The sequence below is a fragment of the Pleurodeles waltl genome, chromosome 8 (assembly GCF_031143425.1).
Source record: "Pleurodeles waltl isolate 20211129_DDA chromosome 8, aPleWal1.hap1.20221129, whole genome shotgun sequence".
NCBI lineage: Eukaryota > Metazoa > Chordata > Amphibia > Caudata > Salamandridae > Pleurodeles > Pleurodeles waltl.
The window spans coordinates 1,345,513,475-1,345,533,256 of NC_090447.1; positions in this window are offsets into that span (position 1 = coordinate 1,345,513,475).

Sequence of the window (19,782 nt, forward strand, 5' to 3'; positions counted from 1 at the left end):
AATGCTTTGCTAATTTGTGAGGTCTTTGATGGTCCTGGGACAGGGCCAGTGCGGCATTCCGTATCCACATTTGCAATTGAGGGTCAATATCTTTAAGTAATCATGGAAGTCCCCTCGGGATTGACTTCAGTCTGACTTCAGTCTGGTTTCAAAGTCCAGGTATTAGATCCTCCTTGTGGGAACTGCACCATAACACCCCTCCACCCAACTTCCCTTTTGCTACAAGAGGATGGGGGCACAAGCATGGAGGCCGCACTGCATCACCCGCTTGTAGCTAGGCAGATTTTGCACTTACACAATATTGCTGAGCTTTAAGCTTCAGACTTTAATTTTCCTGATGAAGCTGCACCGCCACACCCCTCTACTGCACTTCCAATTTTCTTTACCACAGGGGGAGCAGGGCATGAGCACGCAGGCCACATAAGCCACACAATCTCTGCTTCTTCTTCTTAGATCCTTGGTAAAGATTTCTGGTGTTTTCTGGCAACTGCTATAGGTTCTTTGGCACACCACTGGGGCTGCTAGGCTGGTCTAGCCTGCTTCTGCGCATTGTTCCCCTACTGTCCCAATGGGAAAAAAGTTATGGGTGCCCCAAACACAGCCCCCCCAAGCATGTCCATCTGGCCAGCCACCAGCCAGCCGAGAGTGCACAGGAGGAGGGGAGCGCAGGGAAACTTGTGTGAGCCAAGCGGTAGGGCAGAAAAACAGAGAGGCAGTGGGGAGGAGGACCAGCAAATGCGGGGCAGAGAGGATCCTAGATCGGGACTGCCAAGCAACCCAAGCAGGTGCCTGGAGGTGAGGGGAGGCGGGTGTGAGGCAGGCATGAGGAAAAAGGGTGCAAGAGTGGACGAAAATAGCCCCAGGTCAGCACTAGCTTTTCGCAGCTATTGATGGATCGTGGTTGCATGAACGGAGTGGGTGAGCTATGGCTGGCAATCCCTCCACTTGCCCGGTCCTCTGCCCTCTCACCGTCCAGAGCTCGTTGTTTTGCTTTTGAGGTCACTGGGCATCCTGCTGACCCCTCACTGGCCCCTCACGCCCTAATGCCTTTGCCAGGCGTTCGGTCCTGGGCCTGGGCCGTGGTCGCCGCACCACTTATCAACTCCCGCTGCTACACTTTACTGCCTGATGCTGCACTGACACCACACTAACACCAGAAGCAGAAGTTCAACAGGAGAGGGCCTCCCTCAGGCAAGCCCACACTCTCTCTCCTTTCCAGGTGCCACTTGACCCTTACGTTACGGGAATGGTTGAATGGAACGCATTTTGTGCACCCAGAAGGAAACCCCCGGACAAGTAATTAATGATATTTGCACTTGTTCTGCAACAAAGTTGAGGTATTACTATCCCAGTGGCAAGCCACCTACAAAGATGGTTGTTCCTACTGATCAGTTCTACCCAGATGCTCTGTCTCCTGATGATAACCCTTGACTGTAATGGGTTTGAAATGCGTTGACAATAGGGAGCAGTTGGTGAGTGCTTTTAAGGAGGGTGAGGCCTTCAGGCAGTATTGTTTTCCAATGCACATCATCCCTGACGGAGCTATATAAAAATATTTTTACCAGCGCCTCCACTCATGGTTTGCTCTCCAAGGTGGGGCTAAAAAGCTTGTGATTAAGTCTAGCTCCTGGTTCTTTCTTTTTCTAAATTGGTGCAGAACCTGGATTTTTATTCTTTAAGTGGATGTGTCGTATGTTTGTAATTTGTATTACTGTTATGTGTTTTGTATGTTATTAATGTTTTTGCAGTGCCAATTCATTATATTAAGCACTTGCATATTGCTGTTTTGGTGTCCTGTGTGACAAGTACATTTGAAATAGTTTTTAAACAAATCTTTGGATAAAGTCATAAACTGAATTGTGTGAGTGGTAATTTGTTTTGCCTTCTCAATGTGAATAACCTTTTCTATGCATTTACAGTGCTGGCTTTTGTTTTGCGTCTTTATTTATATTGGCCTAGCCTCGCTGTCTTATAGGCCAGACCTCTTTTCTATTACACTAAAAAATATAACGAGTGCAGCACAGAGCAATTTCTAAATTAAGTAGAAATGTAGTAAGACTAGAGAGACCCATTACAAAAAGTAATTACATTTTTTAAAATATATTTCTTTACTGACATTTGAGGAAGAACAACAGTGCTACAACAGTAGGAAAGAGAAGGTGGGGGGCATGCATTGAAAGTAAATAAGAGTACAAGAAAGGCATCATATTAACCCACCAGTAAGATGTTACATTCACCACAATTGCAATAAGACATTTCCCAAGTAAATACAAACTGTGGTCCAATCATTGAGAAGTGGGCAGAGGTCCATAATGTCTCCAGATTTCAGACACTCCAACATCAAGGGGAGCAGGTGGAGCCAGGGTGGCAGAGGAGGAAGCCTTCCACATTCTGCCAGTGGGGCAAGTCTCTTTGTCTTAGGTATTTTAACAAGGGTTCCCTGATGTCATTTGGGTGGGAGCGGGGAGGTATATATTCCCAATACGAGTTGCTCTTGGCAGTAGGTCGTGTCCTGCAGCCAATCCTCTACTGTGGGAGCAAGTAATCGCCCTCAGTGATTGTCACCTGGCATTTGGCCAGGAGAAGGAGCATAGCAGGAAGACAGCAGACCCCGAGGGAGGACATCCTTGATATAATCCAATAGGCCAACCAGAGGGGCTTGAGGTGGGTGGCCAGTGACAAGGAGCAGACCTGAAAAAACCCCGGACCAGTATGTAGCCACTTGTGGACATTCCCAGGTAAGACTGAGGAATGAAGCCTAAGGAGCAGCGCAGCAAAGACAGCGGTGAAGGAATTTGAAGTGGATGAGGTGCAGTCTATAGTTTGTGGAGAGGTCATTTGTTTGGCCTCAGCAATATGAGGACTGGCATCAGTGATGGGGGTTAGGGGCCTTCTTCCGAGGTGGTGCAGGCAGTAGGGGCTGTCACAGGTGCTGTGTCTTGCATGATAGAGTAAAGCTGAGTGACTAAATGGCAGGGTGATGGGTTGGTTAGTTGGTTAGAATGTGTTCAAGCACATGCAGTGTAGGAGGTGAAGCTGTGAATGTACCATGCAGCGCACAACATGTGACTCAAAGCTTGTAGTAAAGAAGGATCTCAAGCTCCTTGGGGGGGAGGGATCAGAGGGGGCAAATGGAGGTAAGGAAATATCATAAGAATATAGATCAACAAAGGTATGGAGGCAGCGTTGATGCACCCTGACCACAGCACCCTCGTCCTGCAGTTGTGATAGATGAGGGTTGCGCATGATGGTGCTAGAGGGTATGTATAGGCAGGGAAGTGAGGTGCAGCATCTCAAACAAACCCATGCTCATTGCACACACTCATATCAATCTCAGTCCGTGGTGTTTTATATTGTTCGTACAATTGCACACTAAGGGGGGATGGCACCTTCCAATCTGCCTCTGTGGGCCTCTGTGGTTGCCATTTCATAGGGTAAAGCCAAAAATGAATGTGTTGTGCCTGGGCACACAATTGGTAGAGGGACAAGTCGAGCGCCCAGTACCCTTGTTGGAAGGGTTGAATGAGTGCCTCCCATGCTATCCTTGGTTGTGTGCCGGCCCAGATCAGGGCAATGAGGCTAGAGTGCAGTCGCTATAACAAATGTGCAGTGAGTGGGATCAGTAGATTTATAAATAAACTTAAGTAGGACAGCCCTTTTCACAATGGTTATCTGACCTATCACAGATAATGGCAGTCAGATCCATACTGGGATCATCTCTTCCAGGCGCTCCACGGTGCTGCCATAATGGCTTTCCAGAGTACACCAAGCTTGAGACTGAGCCAAATACCCAGATAGCGCACTGGTTTAAAGTCCCATTGCTTGGTGTCATCTATGGCGAATGGCTGTGTGCACTCCATGAGGGGAAACAGTGTGAACCTGACCCAGTTGACTTGGATGTCAGAGTATCCACCTAACCAAATGGCCTTGCAGATTACTGGGCCTGGGTTTATGAGTGTATAGCATCATATCGTCCATGTATGAGGAAACCACCAGGCTGCTAGCCATGAAACCGAGATCTCTGCTGGCATGATGTTGACATAGCCGGGCTGGAAGGGGCTCCATTGCCATGGCAAATAGGACTGGAGGCAGTGGGTGCTCCTGGTGAGTCCTGTGAGTAATCAAGAATGGCTCTGACAACATGTTGTTGAGATGAAGACGGGCAGTAGGGAAGATGTATAGGAGGCAAATCAAGGAAATGAAGCACAGACCAAGACTGACACACAATAGCATTTGGAATACATATGCCCACTCTAGAGAGTCAAATGCCTTTATGGCATCCAGTAGTACAGCAGTGGCTGCAAGCTGAAGCCGAATGGAATGCATGACAGCAAACATTGTGCAGAGGTTATGTGAGGTGGATCTAAATGGCACAAATCCAGATTGATCAGGGCATACCATGTGCGGCAACCAGGGGAGGAGGCAGTTCACAAGCCGTTTTGCACGTATTTTCTTATCAACATATATCATGGAGAGCAGCTGGTAGGATTCACAAAAGTGGGTCATTATGAACATGGCGGTAAACACCGCACCACCGGCAGAGGCGTTAACCACTGCCAACAAGCTGGCGGTCCAGACTGCCAAATAATGAAGCACATGAGAAACCAGTAGTGGTCCATCCACACACCGCCATCTTTGTAGTCCCGAAAAGGATGGAGGAGACTGTCCACAGGCCGGCGGAAAGGACCAGAACCACTGCCAGGCAAAGTGTGGAGGAAACAAACAATATAAAAGGAAACACTCACCGGAGGCACACAGAAAACACAGACGCAGACATAGAGCAAGAGTTGGAAATAATGCCAGTGCTGCTCCTTGCCATATTCCTCCAGGACCATGACCAACGACGAAGACGACGACGGTAAGTACCACAGCCTAGTACATATGGGAAGAAAGGGCAAAGTTACACATCCACCCCACCCAGCAACGCACTCCCAACTCATCACACATCCCAAGCCATACATACCAAAACAAGATGTACTTATCAGATACAAGGCAACAAAGACCTGCACCAAAGTACACACATGTGCACACCACAGCCCCACAGTGAAAGGCTGAACAACGTCACTATGTTGTGCCAACAGCACTACTGGGCACTGACATTTTATTAGAACTAAAAAACAGTATTGTCCTAATAAGGCCATTGACCAGTCCATTTGAATGTCCCTGAAGAGCCAATATAGGCCGAACTTGACTCCCACATGTGAAAAGGGTACTCCACTCGAAAGAGACATCAATAGGGCAGCCAGGCACCTTAGGGAACAGGGGGAGGGGGTGGCAGGTGTGGGGACTTAGGTCTGGAATGGGGGGGCTTGGGCTTAGTTTTGGGAGGTGGAGGGGGTTTGGGCTTGCCCTTGGAAGGAGGGCTAGTGGGCTTGGACCAGGGGGTGGCAGAGAGACCTGGGGCAACACGGGACCTCTTCCTCCCTGGGGAAAGGGCACAGGAATGGGAAAGGTAGACTGGGGCGGACTTGGAAGAGGAGGGAGTGGACTGGGCAAGGACATGGACACGTTTAGGGACAAGGCGGGGTGGGCCAGTAGGTTCAAACAGGTCAACATGGGATAGGAAAAGCTTCTTATGTGCAGTTGGAGGGGATTTGGGGACAGGTCTGGGAGTGGAGGTTGAGGGACTGCTCATACCAGGTGTAGGTGTGCGGGACGTGGGTGCAGGTGCCTGTAAAGTATACTTATGTGTGGTGGATGTGTGTGGTGTGGGTTTGTGCGAATGTTTGAGTGTTTTGGGAGGGGTTGGACACAGTGGGAGAAGACAGGCTGTCAGTGTAGATGGATGTTGTCTCAGTGTATGCAGGTCTGGTGAGTGTGCTACAAGTGTCAGTAAATGTAGTCGTGGTGAGTGCAGGTGTGGTGTCAGAGGTGCATGTCTGGATGTCAGATGTTGTGGTGACTGCATGAATGGGGGCAGCAGCAGTGACTGAGGGTGCAGTGCGTGTGCATGGTGAGGTGACAGACAGGGTGGCGGGGAGGTTGACACACTGGGGCAGTGGATGTTGTTATGTGTGCTTTTGTATGTTGGGTGTGTGCATGCCGGTGGCGGGAAGTGTGGTGCTTGTGTTTTTCAGTGTGCTTCTTGTGTGTTGATCTGTGTGCTTTGCTGTCTGTATGTGTGGTTGGGATGGGTGAATGGAGTGGGGTGCTGGAAGGGGTAGAGGTGGTGGGAGGGGGGACGGAAAGACCAGGGACACTGGCTGCCGTCAAAGAGGAGGCCAGAGCCTGAAAAGATCCCTGTAGGCCAAACATGGACCATGGATGCCTTCCAGGTATGCATTGCATTGCTGCATCTGGGATGCTAGCCCCTGGATGGCATTCACAATGGTTGTCTGCCCTACAGAGATGGTTCTCAGGAGGTCAATAGCCTCCTCAGTGAGGGCAGCAGTACCGACTGGGGCAGGGGATGAAGTGCCTGGGGCAAAGGAGATGCCCACCCTCCTGGGTGAGTGGTCACGGGCTACTTAGTGGGGAGAAACTGGGAGGGCGTTGATGGTATGGGGGTGGCGAAAGATGACAAAGAATGGGTGGGCCCAGTAGGGTCCGCCACCACCAGGGAGCTGCCATCGGAGGAGGTATCAGAGTCACTACCTCCAGTGGTAGTTGCTTACCCCGTGGTACTCCCCTCACCCTCCAACCCACTGGTCCCCTTGGCATCAGTCGACTCTGCCTCCTTGGAACCATGGGCTGCTTCATCCCCACTTGCTGGTGCCTCCCCTCCCTTGCCAGATGATGCTAATGTACACAAAGGACACAAGAGCACAGGGGTGGGGAAACAAAACAAGGGAGAACTATGTCAAATCCTGAATATATGTACCTTTTGGCTCACACACACTCCCACCCAGGTCACGCACATACCCTGAGCACAGACAACATATGTAATGAATGTGCCCCTGACTAGTGGGCATGACCCCAGAATACACCCAATAACCCTCATGAAGCACAAACCTGATACACTGTGTGAAGTACACCTATGAGAGATCATGCCCAGGCAATGCACTTAGAAGTCCATAAGGCCACAATGAATACCAGATGACAGAAAGGGGACCCCTCATAGGCCATTAGAGGCTGCCAAAACAAGCCCTTACACCATCCCAAGGACTTGGAGGGGGCAGGACTGCAGGAACAAACCTGTCTAAGTGCCTGACACTACAATGCATACATCCCACAGCACCCAAAAACATCCATCATAGTGGTATCACAACAGTGTTGCTACTCACCCCCTTGTGGCTGCTGAGCTGCCTTCAAGCACCCATCCAGATTTGGTAGGTCACCACCAGTATGCGGGCCATTAGGGGGGGTCAGAGTTCGATGGGCACCCCTTCCTCATTGGGAGGCCTTCCCCAGCTAGGCCTCTCCGGTCTTCCTGGCCCAGCACCTCAGGTCCTCCCACCACTTCCTGCAGTGGGTGCTCCAACGGTTGTAGACTCCCAGGGTCTGCACTTCCTTGGCGATGGCTTGAAACAGTCCTTTCTTTTGATGGGCGCTGACCTGCATGGGACACACAGAGGAAAGAAACAGACGTCAGTATGTGTGCACAGAATACAAATACTATGTCATTCCATATGGAACAGCCATTGTTGACATGCATTTTTTCAACTCACACGCAGAACGTGCCAGACAAACTACGGCTGGGCAGTCACACATCGAACACATGTGCATACAGGCATCAGCCACAATCACACACATCTACAGATGACAGATACAATTTACCTGCTGATCTGGTCGCCCATACAACTTCGCATACCTGGGTAGGACCCCGTCAACCAGCTTCTCCAGCTCCTCCACGGTGAAGGCCGGAGCCCGTTCCCCTGCAACAAGCGTCATCTCAGGGAACAGAGTCAAGGACACAGCAGCACACGCAGTGGAGTACTACCCTTCATGTGAATCAGGAGTAAAGTGTCAAGGCTATACTAAAATGGCATAGGTACCGCAGCAGTGTGCTCCTTTTGACAACCATGTAATCCAATGATCAGGTGCACAGCAGTGAACACCATCTTCCGCCATGACGACTAACGCCAGCGGAATGAAGTTACTTCCACTCTATCATACCTGGATGGCAGTAGGCTGCCATTTTGCTACCACCACGTCTCCATAGCCTGGCCAGGGGCCTCATCCAGGGCCTCAAACTCTCTCCCCTTTGCCGCTTGCTGACATCATTCTATAATCTTCACATGTACCCATCTTTGGAAGTGTGTCCACAATGTGATGCCATTATGGCAGAGTTAACTCAGCACACATTTGCCTGACTGTGTACCTCATTCTTTCTGTTTGTGTGCGTTACCTACATGTCGCATTTTTGAAAATACAGTGACAGCATGGGATGCAAGTGTATGTTGACACTCAGAATGTGTTCTTTCCTCCCCCATAGGTACAGACCCATGTGGCGAAGGAGGGCCCCATCTGTATACAGACACCTGGTAGATCTGGACACTATGGAGGAATGTCACATCATTATCACCTACAGACTCAATAGAGCTACATTCCATGACCTCTGTGCATTAATGGATCCTGTTCTGAAACCGGCAAATCAAAATTAGCATGCCATCCCTACAACTGTGCAAGTGCTATCTGTGCTCCATCTTTTGGCTACGGGCTCATTTTAGGTGACAGTGGGCATGGGTGTAGGGGTCTCACAGCCAATGTTCAGCCACATCCTGTCCAAATTCCTGGATGCCTACATTCAACACTTGCAAACATATGTCCAGCTTTCCCAAAGGGCTGAACTCCCCAACATCAAATCTGAATTCTATGCCTTCGCTAATATCCCCCACGTGACAGGTGCCGTTAATGGAACCCACATAGCTCTCATACCCCAAGAGTGAATGAACAGGTGTATAGGAATCATAAGAACTATCATTCCATGAATGTACAATTGGTGTGTACTGCTGATCAGTACATATCACATGTCAATGCTAGGTTCCCTGGATCAGTCCATGATTCATTTGTCCTGAGAAACAGCAGTGTGCCACATGTGACAGAAGTTGGTTCATAGGTGAGTGTGTATGACACTGGATCAGTACATAGCTGACAGCCAGGCTGTATGCAAGTAAAGGCAGTTTGTTAAAGTCCTCTTTTGACCACTTTGGTACGTGAGTCTGGCTACCCCAACTTGCAATGGCTCCTGACACCTGTGAGGCATCCCAGGACAGATGCAGAGAGGAAAAATAATGAGGCGCATGGACGTACGAGGAGGGTGACTGAGCACACCATAGGTCTCCTGAAGGCTAGATTTCGTTGCCTCCATCTCTCTGGGGGATCCCTCTGCTATGTCCCTGACAAAGTGTGTAAGATAGTGGTGGCCTGGTGCATGCTGCACAACTTGCCTGTGAGGAAAGCTATCCCACTTCTGGAAGAGGAGGGTGCAGTTCAACCAGCCCTGCAACCTCAAAGAATGGATGAGAGTGATGGTGATGAAGAAGAGGGGGATCTCAACTCCAGGACCCAGCTAATCCGGCTATACTTCCAGTGACTCTAAGGTACTGTTCAATGATGCCGATGTTTTCACTGCATAATTACAGTCTGACTCATGTAATAAGTATTGTGGTGTCTTTTGTCATTGACAATGCTAAATGATGACTGAAGTGGCATGTGCCAGGGAACCCAATATTAGGTACAGTGTGACATACTTCAGACACTACAGTACGTTGGATCCCCTCCTGCAATGAAGATGTGATTATGACAGTAACTGGCTAATGCATACACAATCACAATTCATATCTCATATTGACGAAGGATACAATTTGAGTGCATGCATAGGTGTATTTATCAAATGGCAAAATATACATAAGTGTTGGGACAGTGAAAGGGAGTGGGAACATGGTGAAAATACATACTCAGGTACATATGCTCAGCTGTTGGTTGCACTGGGCTTTGGTCCTTGTGTGATGGCAGTGGCATGTCAACAAGGTAGCTCAGTGGCACACAAGGGAGACAGTTCAGGGCAGAGTCACTTCCTGGTGCTGGGCTTGGTCTTGGCTGGTGTTTCACTGGCATATCTGGGTCTGAGGACACGTTTGCGAAGGTGCAGCTGGGCTGCAGTGTTAGGGCTGCTGGTTAACTGTGTGTCCTCTGGCAGTGCCACCAGTCCAGTAGTTGCTGCTGATGTAGGAGGCAGGGCAGTGTCCTGGTTAGTGGTAGGGGCTTGCAGGTGGGTGGAGGACTCAGGCTGGCTGTGGTACTGGTGCTGCAGCACCCCTGCAATGGAGGCCACGGTGGCATTGAGCTGTTTCCATTGCTTCATGGCCTCCTGGTAGTGTGCTATCTGCAGCCTCTGATTCTGCTCCAGGGTAGCCAGGATCTGGCCCATCCAGTCCTGGGTATGGTGGTATGCTCCCAGGACCTCAGATATCACCTCCTGGGCTGCTGCATCCCTCCTTTGGCCACCACCTTTGGCCACTGATGCCCTCTCACTGGCCCTAGCCCCCTGTGCCTGAGTCCCCTGCACAGGTCTGACAGTGCCACTTGCAGTTGGCCCTTCATCATCCTGCCTGTTGGTGGGTGGAGACTCTGTGGGTACATGTGGGCCACCAGTCCGTGGCTGTGAGATACATTGGTGTGGGGTCATTTGGCCAGAGTTGATGATGGTGGCTGGGTGGTAGGGGTGTCAGTGGTGTCCTGGGTGGGGCTTCTGGAGGGTGATAGTCCAGGACTGTGTGATGGGCCAGGAAGTTCCTCTATTTCCAGTCATCCCTCCACACTCTCTTGAGTGGGGCCTCTGTCTTCAGGTGGAGGGCTGGCACTCCTTGACGTATCCATCCAGGTGGCATGGGTGGTGGTGCCTGTGTGTGGGGGAATAGACAGGTGGTGTCAGGTAATTTATCGGCAATTGCTGCACTGCTCTGCACTATTTGATGGTTATATTCCCCTTTCGTGGCATGCAAGGTCCCTTTGTGTACATTTGGTTGCATTTTATGTGGGGGTGGAGGTGCATTGCAGGTGCTGTAGTGACACTGGGATTCCATGCATGGGTAGGTGTGCACAGGGGGCTCGATGGAGATCTGTTTGTGGAATTTTGGGCATGCAGGGAACTCGTATGTGGTTGTTGTGGACTGGGTTGGGGATGGGGTCCTGGTGGTTGTGATAGGAATGGGGTGATACATGCATTATAGGTGGGGTGAGTATTAAGATATTGTAGTTGACTTACCCGAGTCCAGTCCTCCAGTGAGTCCAGTGAGACCCTCTGGGTGCAGGATAGCCGGGACCTTTTCTTCCCAGTCGGTGTATTCAATGGGAGTAGGTGGGGGACCACCACCAGTCTTCTGTACGGCGATGTTGTGCCTGGATGCCATTGACCGAATCTTCCAGCGCAGGTCGTTCCATCTCTTCCTGATGCCGTCCCTTGTGCGTGGATGGTTTCCCACTGTGTTGACCTTGTTGACTATCTGCTGCCATAGCTCCATCTTCCTGGCCATAGGTGTCTGCTGCACCTGTTCCCCGAATAGTTGCGGCTCGACCCTGAGTATTTCGTCCACCATGGGCCTTACTTCCCTGTCTGTGAAGCGGGGGTGCTTAGGTGGTGCCATGGTGTGTGTTGTGGGTGTATTGGTGAGGGTGCTGTTGTGTAGTTGTTTGTGTGGCTTTTGATGGTGTTTGGGGAATGTATGTGTTTTGGTGGTGTATTTGTGTGTGTGACTTGTGTGATTTTGAGTTCAGTGTATTCGTGTTGTGTTTTCAATATCAGTTGTGCTATTGCCGATGCAAAGCATTGTGGGGTGTCTATGTGTTTTATAGTGTTGTGGATGTGTGTCAGGTGTGTGGGTTTCAGACTTGCCAATGTGTGCATTTGTTGTTGGTGGGTCCCATTACTGGCCGCCAATGGTTGTTCGGTATTCACTATCCGCCAAATTGATTTGTGTATCATTATTTGGTGGCGGAGGATTTGTCTGCATGGCGGTGGCGGGGTGGGGTGTACTGCCTTTCCACTGTCGTAGGCCCTGGCGGTGGGTGGAGGCAGCAGGATTTTTGGAGGTTTAACTTTTTGGCATCATTATTTGGCGGTGTGCAGTCACCATCACTGGTAGTCTTCTGTTCACCGTTGCCACAGTGGTCGGCGGTGATTACCACCAAGTTCATAATGAGTGGCAAAGATCTGGCAGCTTGCCAGGTTTCAGAAGTTTAACTATAACTGCCTTACAGACAGTGGCAACGCCCCAGATGCTACGGAGTCCTCATACAATGACAGCAGTTAATGAGCAAGCAAGTCTGCGTAATCCTTGTAAAAAGAGGTGGTAAAACCATCCAGTCCTGGTGCCTTCTCTTTAGGCATAGTCTGAATGACTTGAATTACCTCCTCTTCAGAGAAAGGAGTGTCCAGATTTGAACAATGGACCCGGTCCAGCCAAAGCAACTGTATCGAGTCTATGGCTGTTGTTATTTCCTCTTTACCAGGAACCGACATTGCCTTGTGAAGCTTAGAGTAGAAAGAGATCATAGTTAGGAGTATCCCATCAGGAGCAGACTGTCGCTCCACTACATGAGCCAAGGCTTTTGCAGAATACTGGCTAGCATCTGGCCAGGTTGATCCCGCTCACCATATCGGCATGCAGTTGCCTCCTGACTTAGATATTTGGTTTCACGTAGGACCTCCTCCTCGTAGCCGGAGAGTTTTGTACATATGACTGCCATGGTAGTGGCTTGTTTAATGGTAAAGTATTGCTGCTCTAGGGATCTAAGGTCTCGTTCCAGAATTTTGAGTTGCCCATGTATTGCCCTCATGATGCTGGACTGTGGCAATACAGACACCCTGAATTACTGCTTTTAAGGCCTCCCAAAGGATCACGGGAGAAGACACTGAACTAACATTATTTGTAAAGTAGTGTATGATCATAGTGCGGATCTTGTCATGAACACTGTGTCCCAGAGCACCTCTGGGGGCAGTCGTCAGGTAAAGGTGTGCAGAATCAACTGCAGAAAGGAGAGCTCCAGCAAAACAGAACCGTGGTCGGAGAGGGTAAGAAGCAAGTGCGTCATTGAGGTGGACCAGGTAAGGGCATCACTGGCGAGTAGTAAGTAATCAATACATGACCAGACATTATGTGAAGTAGTAACACATGTGCTCTCCATTCTTGTCACATGTGTGAGTCACCAGTTGTCATTAAGGTAGTTGTCATGCATCAGTGTGTGGAGTTGTGCTACTGCATTTGGGATCCTATGCTCTAACAAGGACCACATTAAAGTCTTCCTCCAAAGAATGGCTCCCAGGCCCAGGATGGTTAAAAGACGTCAGACCTGAGACCTCAGAAAATAATTTGGGGCTATCTGTGTTAGGACTGTATATGGATGTCAGTATGATGGGGTGTCTATGCAATATACCAGCAAGGACATATCTCACTTTGTTGTGGCATACAGCGCATTGCAGCTCCCAGGGCAGGCCTTTGTGCAGCAGTATAGCCACTTCTCTGGCGTAGTTGGAGTAGAGTGAAGTGTAAGTGTAAGTGTCAGCACACCATCCAGTGCGCAGTTGGGATGAAGTGGATGGGATTAAGTGGTGCCCCTAGAAGAAGCAAATATCTAATTTCCATCTATTGAGGTAGGGGTGTACTAATCTGGCCTTTTGGTGTGCATTTACCCTGCAAATATTCCAGGTGAAGCATCTAGTGATGGTCATTGTGCTGAAAAGAGACAGGCACAATGATGTGGAAGGTGGGGCCAAATGAAGCTTGTATCTGGAGGTGGTAGGGAAATAATGTAGGGCTGTGCATGGGAAGTGTCAGGGCAATGGAAAATCAGCCAAATAAAGCCTTTTAATGCAGCCCACCCCACCCACTCCAACCTTCCAACATGGTTGAAAACTTCGATCCCACACCCCATCCCACCAACCACCCCAAACGCAGTGATTCAACATGGATTATTACTCCTGAGAGTGGCAGGAAATCAGAGGAATATGCCAGTCATGAACCGACTGGGTGGCCAATGGGGTGTAAAAGCATCCAACATGATACCAGCAGGCTGTCCCTGAGGAATGTCAGTACTAAAATAAAGGCATCTATAGGCACACGAAGGCCATCTAAGTCCACTAGCGGGCTGTCTAGAAGAACAAGTATTACATTAGCACAGCAAGGGAGGCAAGGTGCCTCTGTCAGTGTCAAGCATGCTCTGTGACAGGGAAGAGATTTAATCATTGTCACTGAGGTGGTTTTCTTCTTGATGTTACGGGGACAAGCGGGACAATGTCAACTTGGCAGTGATATGTTTGGCAAACTTGACTGCAGCTTAGGCATCGGTTAACTAGTGGGGTTGCCCTCATGGAGGATGTGCTGCTTGGCAGGATAGATAAGTGCATGTTGGATGCTGGCTTTTTGGCAGGTTGGAATTCCTGGCAAGCCGCCTACACTGCCAGTATAAAATATGGGTAGAAAGAGATAGCATTGCCTTGGTACTGCAAGGATTGACGTTCATGGGCAAGGTGAAAGACTGTGTCATGGTTCCTGTAGTTAAGGAGTCTTGGCCTCTGGAGGTGGACACGGGCCAAGGTAGAGTATGGGCTTGCTCTACAATGAAGACCGAGGATAGAGTGTCTTCAAAAAAGTGTGCAGAGCATCTTCTTCAGGTAATCTTCCTTAATGAACAGATTGTTGCCCAGAGATCGTGCTTCCAGGTACTAGCTTTTGAGTTTATTAAGTTTTAGGACCTCATCCATGCACAAGAGATGTTTGCTCATGACCAATTAGGCATCATCTGAATCTGATGTGTGATTTTTGAGGTGATCAAGGAGGTCTTCATGTTTGCTAATCCTCTCCTTCATGGAGTCAATATCGTCATGAGACAGATTTTTGGATCTATTACATGTAGACTATTTTTCACATCAACTAGCAGCTCCTTGATGTTGTTATCTTGATCCCCTCGAGGCTGTTTGGATGGTTCACCCGCTGGTGCATCCGGTTCAGTGTGGTGCATTTGACGTTTTCCCTCAAAAGTTAGTTTGGATTGGCATGCATTCTGTTTCCCCATGGCTGATTGAGGTGTTGGACAGTCGGGGCCACAGCATTGGCAAGCAATAGGTGTACAGGGCCAATATGCTGAACTGTGAGTCACTGCAATGATTTCAGTCACAAGGCAGGGTGCAAAGGGCCTAGTGGAGTGGTTCAGCACCTGAGAATGGTCCAGTAGACCCCCCGACCCTGCCTCTCCTCAAACAATTGCCATCCAGTCGGGGCACCACCAGGCCTCAGATGAGGGGGAAGCCCTTAATAAAGCTGGTTGCCTCTAGTTGTGAAGGGATCAAAATTTCAGGAGATATGGGAAAGCAGTGCCAGAGAGGTGGGCATGGTTTAGTGTTGCGGGCCCTCCTTATGTCAAAATCGCGAGGGTGCAGGTAAAGCCAAGATAATAGTTACTCCTAGCAGAGAACCCCCACCACCCATCTAAATGCTGGGGTTAGGGCATTTTGCAGAACTTAAAAGGGGACCCCATTAGTGCACTGAAAAAGGCAGGAGGAAGGGGATGTCATGCCAATTGCCACTCACCCACCACACAGCTCTGAATGAAGATGGTGTCCCAGGTGGCCTGCTGGGCCCCCCAAATGTTATCCAGCGCCTATAGCGCTCAGGGCAGGTCAGCAGCCAGGGAATAATGGTGGGGTGGAGGCATCCAGGTGTCCTGTGCTCCACCGTCTCCCATGTTAGCAGTGAGGCTCAGACCAGATACAAAAGTGGGGTCACCGGGCGGAAGTCAGTGACAGGCCCAGAGGTCTTCTGGGAGGTGGGGCACACCAGCCTACCAGGGCTGCACACCCCCCATTGGATATTCAGGCCACCCAGACCTTCAGGAATTCAGTTCAGCCACATGGAGGGGCAGTAGAGCTAAACTGGTCCCCACCAGGCCACTGCTCAACTCAGCCAGGGCCCAGACAGGCACAGAGAGCAAGGTGCTGACTACAAGAGCACACTCAAAAGTGGGCCGCTGCAAGGGCCAACATAGAACACAACAAGAGCTAGTGTTATGTAGGTATCTCAGGCACCCTGGCAGTCTTCCAGCAGCCCAGATGGCCTCCTCACAGTCAACTGCAGAGAGCCATGGCGGTTGGGACCACAGAGGAGCCTGCTGTGTGTAAATGCCTGTCAGATTTTGGCATCGGCCAGCAGAGCCCTCTAATGAGCGGCCAACTTACTACTGGGCTAGAACCTGCCCCGCAAAAGGTAATGGAGTTATGCGAAATGGCTATGTGGACTTATCTATGGCTATAAAAGAAATTGCACTCAAATGGCACAAGACTCTGCTTTACTCAAGCATCACCAGAGGCACAAGAACACTTGTCTACAAACATTTGGATGCTCTGTGGAAAGGCTGGCTACAGTGATATCAACAATAGTAAAAGAACAGCTAACATGCATTTTGAATCAGTACACCACAGTGGTGATGTTGCAAAGAGTCTTGCACAAACAACCAAGGGCCAGATGCAGGAAACAAATAGCGAGTCGCAAACAGCAAAAATTGCCGTTTGCGACTCGCTATTCGCGTTTCCCAATGCAGAAATGCATATTGCGAGTCGGTACCGACTCGCAATATGCATTTCAGAATCGCAAATAGGAAGGGGTGTTCCCTTCCTATTTGCAATTCTGAGTGGTATGCAATACCATTTACGACCGCATATGCGGTCGCAAATGGTGTCGCAGGTATCATCCACTTCAAGTGGATGGTAACCCACTCGCAAATTGGAAGGGGTCCCCATGGGACCCCTTCCACTTTGTGAATGGACCCACAAGTATTTTTTCAGGGTAGGTAGTGATCCAAGGGACCACTACCTGCCCTGAAAAAAAAACGAAACTAAAGGTTTCGTTTTTGTTTTTTAAGTGCAGCTCGTTTTCCTTTAAGGAAAACGGGCTACACTTAAAAAAAAAAAACTGCTTTATTGAAAGCAGTCACGAACATGGAGGTCTGCTGACAACAGCAGGCCTCCATGTTTGCGAGTGCCTAGACTTGCTATGGGGCCGCAATTAGCGACCCACCTCATGAATATTAATGAGGTGGGTCATTGCGAACCCATAGCGAGTCGCAGACGGTGTCTGAGACACCGTACTGCATACCAATTTGCGAGTTGCAAATTGCGAGTCGCAGGGACTCGCAATTTGCAATTCGCAAATTAGCATTTTGCTACATCTGGCCCCAACACTTTTGAAGAAATGCAAACTATTATTGCAGTAAATATAGCACCAGGGTCTGATGGGGAAACTGAGGAGGGCTTAAGTGTGAGCAGTATGTCCATGTGTGAGTCAGCTACATCTAGGAACACTAGAAGCCAGAGTGTGGAAGGGCAGGAAGGGCCATACAACATTTTCAACAAAGTCCAAGTGTGGGAGATTAAAGGTGTAAATAGTAGTATAAACTTTGACAAGTCTTTGATGCAGCAACATTCTTCGTATTACAAACAAAAATGCATGTAACTGAAAAGTGCAAGAGTCTAAACTAAATAATACACACTTTATGTTTTATAAATTTTGTAGTAAACAATCATACTTAGGTATTATAAGAATACAAAAAAATGTATAATGTACTGACCTGAGTAAGCCTGACTGTCGATTTGATGTTAACAAAGATTTATATCCTAGCATTGAAACTGTTATTTTGCACAGGATGTTTTTCTGTTCACTGCAGATGCTCTAAATTTCCAGAAGCCTCAGAAGCTTCTCTTAGCAAATACGTATTTGGTATGTATTAGCCAACTGATAGTGAGGTTCTCACTGGAAGGAGAGGAGATGACAGAAAGGATGATTCATGGGGAGAGCTGTCTGAGCCATAAAAAGTGAACAAAGTATCTTTCAAGGACCTGCAACTGTAGCTCATAGTGAAGACCTGAGGAACCGGGGCATTTACCTTCTCCCAGGAGTATACTGAAATAGTATTGAATACTGTGAACTGAGAATGGAAAACTTGATTCAATTTACAATTTACCTGCGTTTTTATTAGTACATGCTCCTATAGTAGTCAAGGCTTCTCTCACTCAGTCACTAGACATCCACTTCTGGGTTATCTTGAGATCATATCACTCTTTATGAGAGATTTTGCTAAGCTTATGCCTTGCTTTATTTGATGTCTGCTGATTTATAGTTGAGAATACTTTTCTGCTTGATATTTTCTTTATTTGATGTGCAAAGTCTTTATGCTTATGCATTTATAAACTCACCAGAACTATTCATCGGCTTTTCTGAACTGACACCTAATTCCATTCCATTCTAAAACTTAGAGTAGGGGACATTCCTTTATGAAATATGCTTGCTTTATTATTTTAATTCTAGCTTTCATACATACTAATATTGTCTGTTTCCTTATATTGAAATAACAATTACTGGATTATGTTGATTTCTAAAAATGATGCTTAAAAGACAAATGCTTCATGAATAAATAATCAAACTGAAGAATTTAATATTAAAACCCTTTAACTCACAAAAATTATTTTTTATTGCACTAAATTCTTTCATAGTTTTATTGTTTATATGGTTTCTGAAGTAGCTGATTGCTGCTTTTAACTTCTCCTTGTTGACAAGTAATTTCCAAACGACCAATGCCAGGGGTTAATTAGGGGCTGATTACGAGTGTGGCGGAAGGGAACATCCGTCTGCCAAACACCCAACGTGGTGGTCGCCACCCTGCTGACGACATCCCGGCTGGCCCCTTCATGACTTTCCCACCGGGATAAACTGGCAAAAACCAAGGTTTCCACTGGCCAGCTTAGTGGGAAAGTGGTGGCAACATTGTTGCTGACTCATATTTGAGCCAGCGGCAATGGTGCCACACGCAGGGGTCACCAGCACCACCGAAATACGCACTGTCTGTACAGCAGACAGTGTGCATTTTGAGGGTCCTGGGCTGGGGGGCCATGCACTGCACGTGCAGTAGACCCCCTGCACTTGTTCTCCGTCAGCCTTTTCATGTCGGTGGTACTGCCATGAAAAGGCTGGTGGAGTACAAGGTTGTAATCAGCAGGGTTGCACTGACTTCAGTGCTGCCCTGGATGATTATAACCAACAACCTCTGTCTGCCCATCAGTTTGAAGATCCTGGGGGGATGGTGGTAGGTTGGCGGGCCTGCCCGCCAACCTTGCATTGTGGTGGTCAGACTGCCGCAACCGTGGTGGTCCAACCGCCACCATGGAATTGGCTGCCTTCGGACCACTAATGTCATAATAAGGCCCTTAATAATTACTCCAGAAGAATAAGATATAGAAAACCCCACGCCATGACCTCATACTGCAATAATGCAGCTGTTTTTTATTTCATGAAAAAAATTATATTGGATATTTTGCCCATCTTCATCATAATTTGTGGATAAACAGAATATTTTTGCTTCGTGTGCATCACAGTTGTAATTATGTTTTTCTTTACATTTGCATAAAACTATTTTATTTACCTTAAAGTAGTTATCTGTAACATCATCTTGACGTGTACGTCTTTCAGCATGTCTTTCAGCATCAGGACCCAGATGTGGTAAGCGAGTGGGGATGTCTTCAGTCTCCTCTTCAGAAAGATCATTTGCTGACTCCATTGGTAGATCCTTATGCACAGCTATGTATTGCAGCATGGCATGCATAGCTATAATCACACAGCACATTACAGGGTCATACCCCAGGGCACCCCCACCTTTATGTAGCCATCTAAATCTTCCTCCAAGAAATCCAAATGTTCTTTCTATACAGCTCCCCGTTTGTCTGTGCACAGCATTGTATCTCCTTTGTCTAGGGGTTTTAGGCTGTAAGGATGGAGTTATAAGCCAAGGCCTTAAGAAGCATGTATTGTCACCTGACAAACAACAGAACTGATTGAGGGCCTGATTATGACCTTG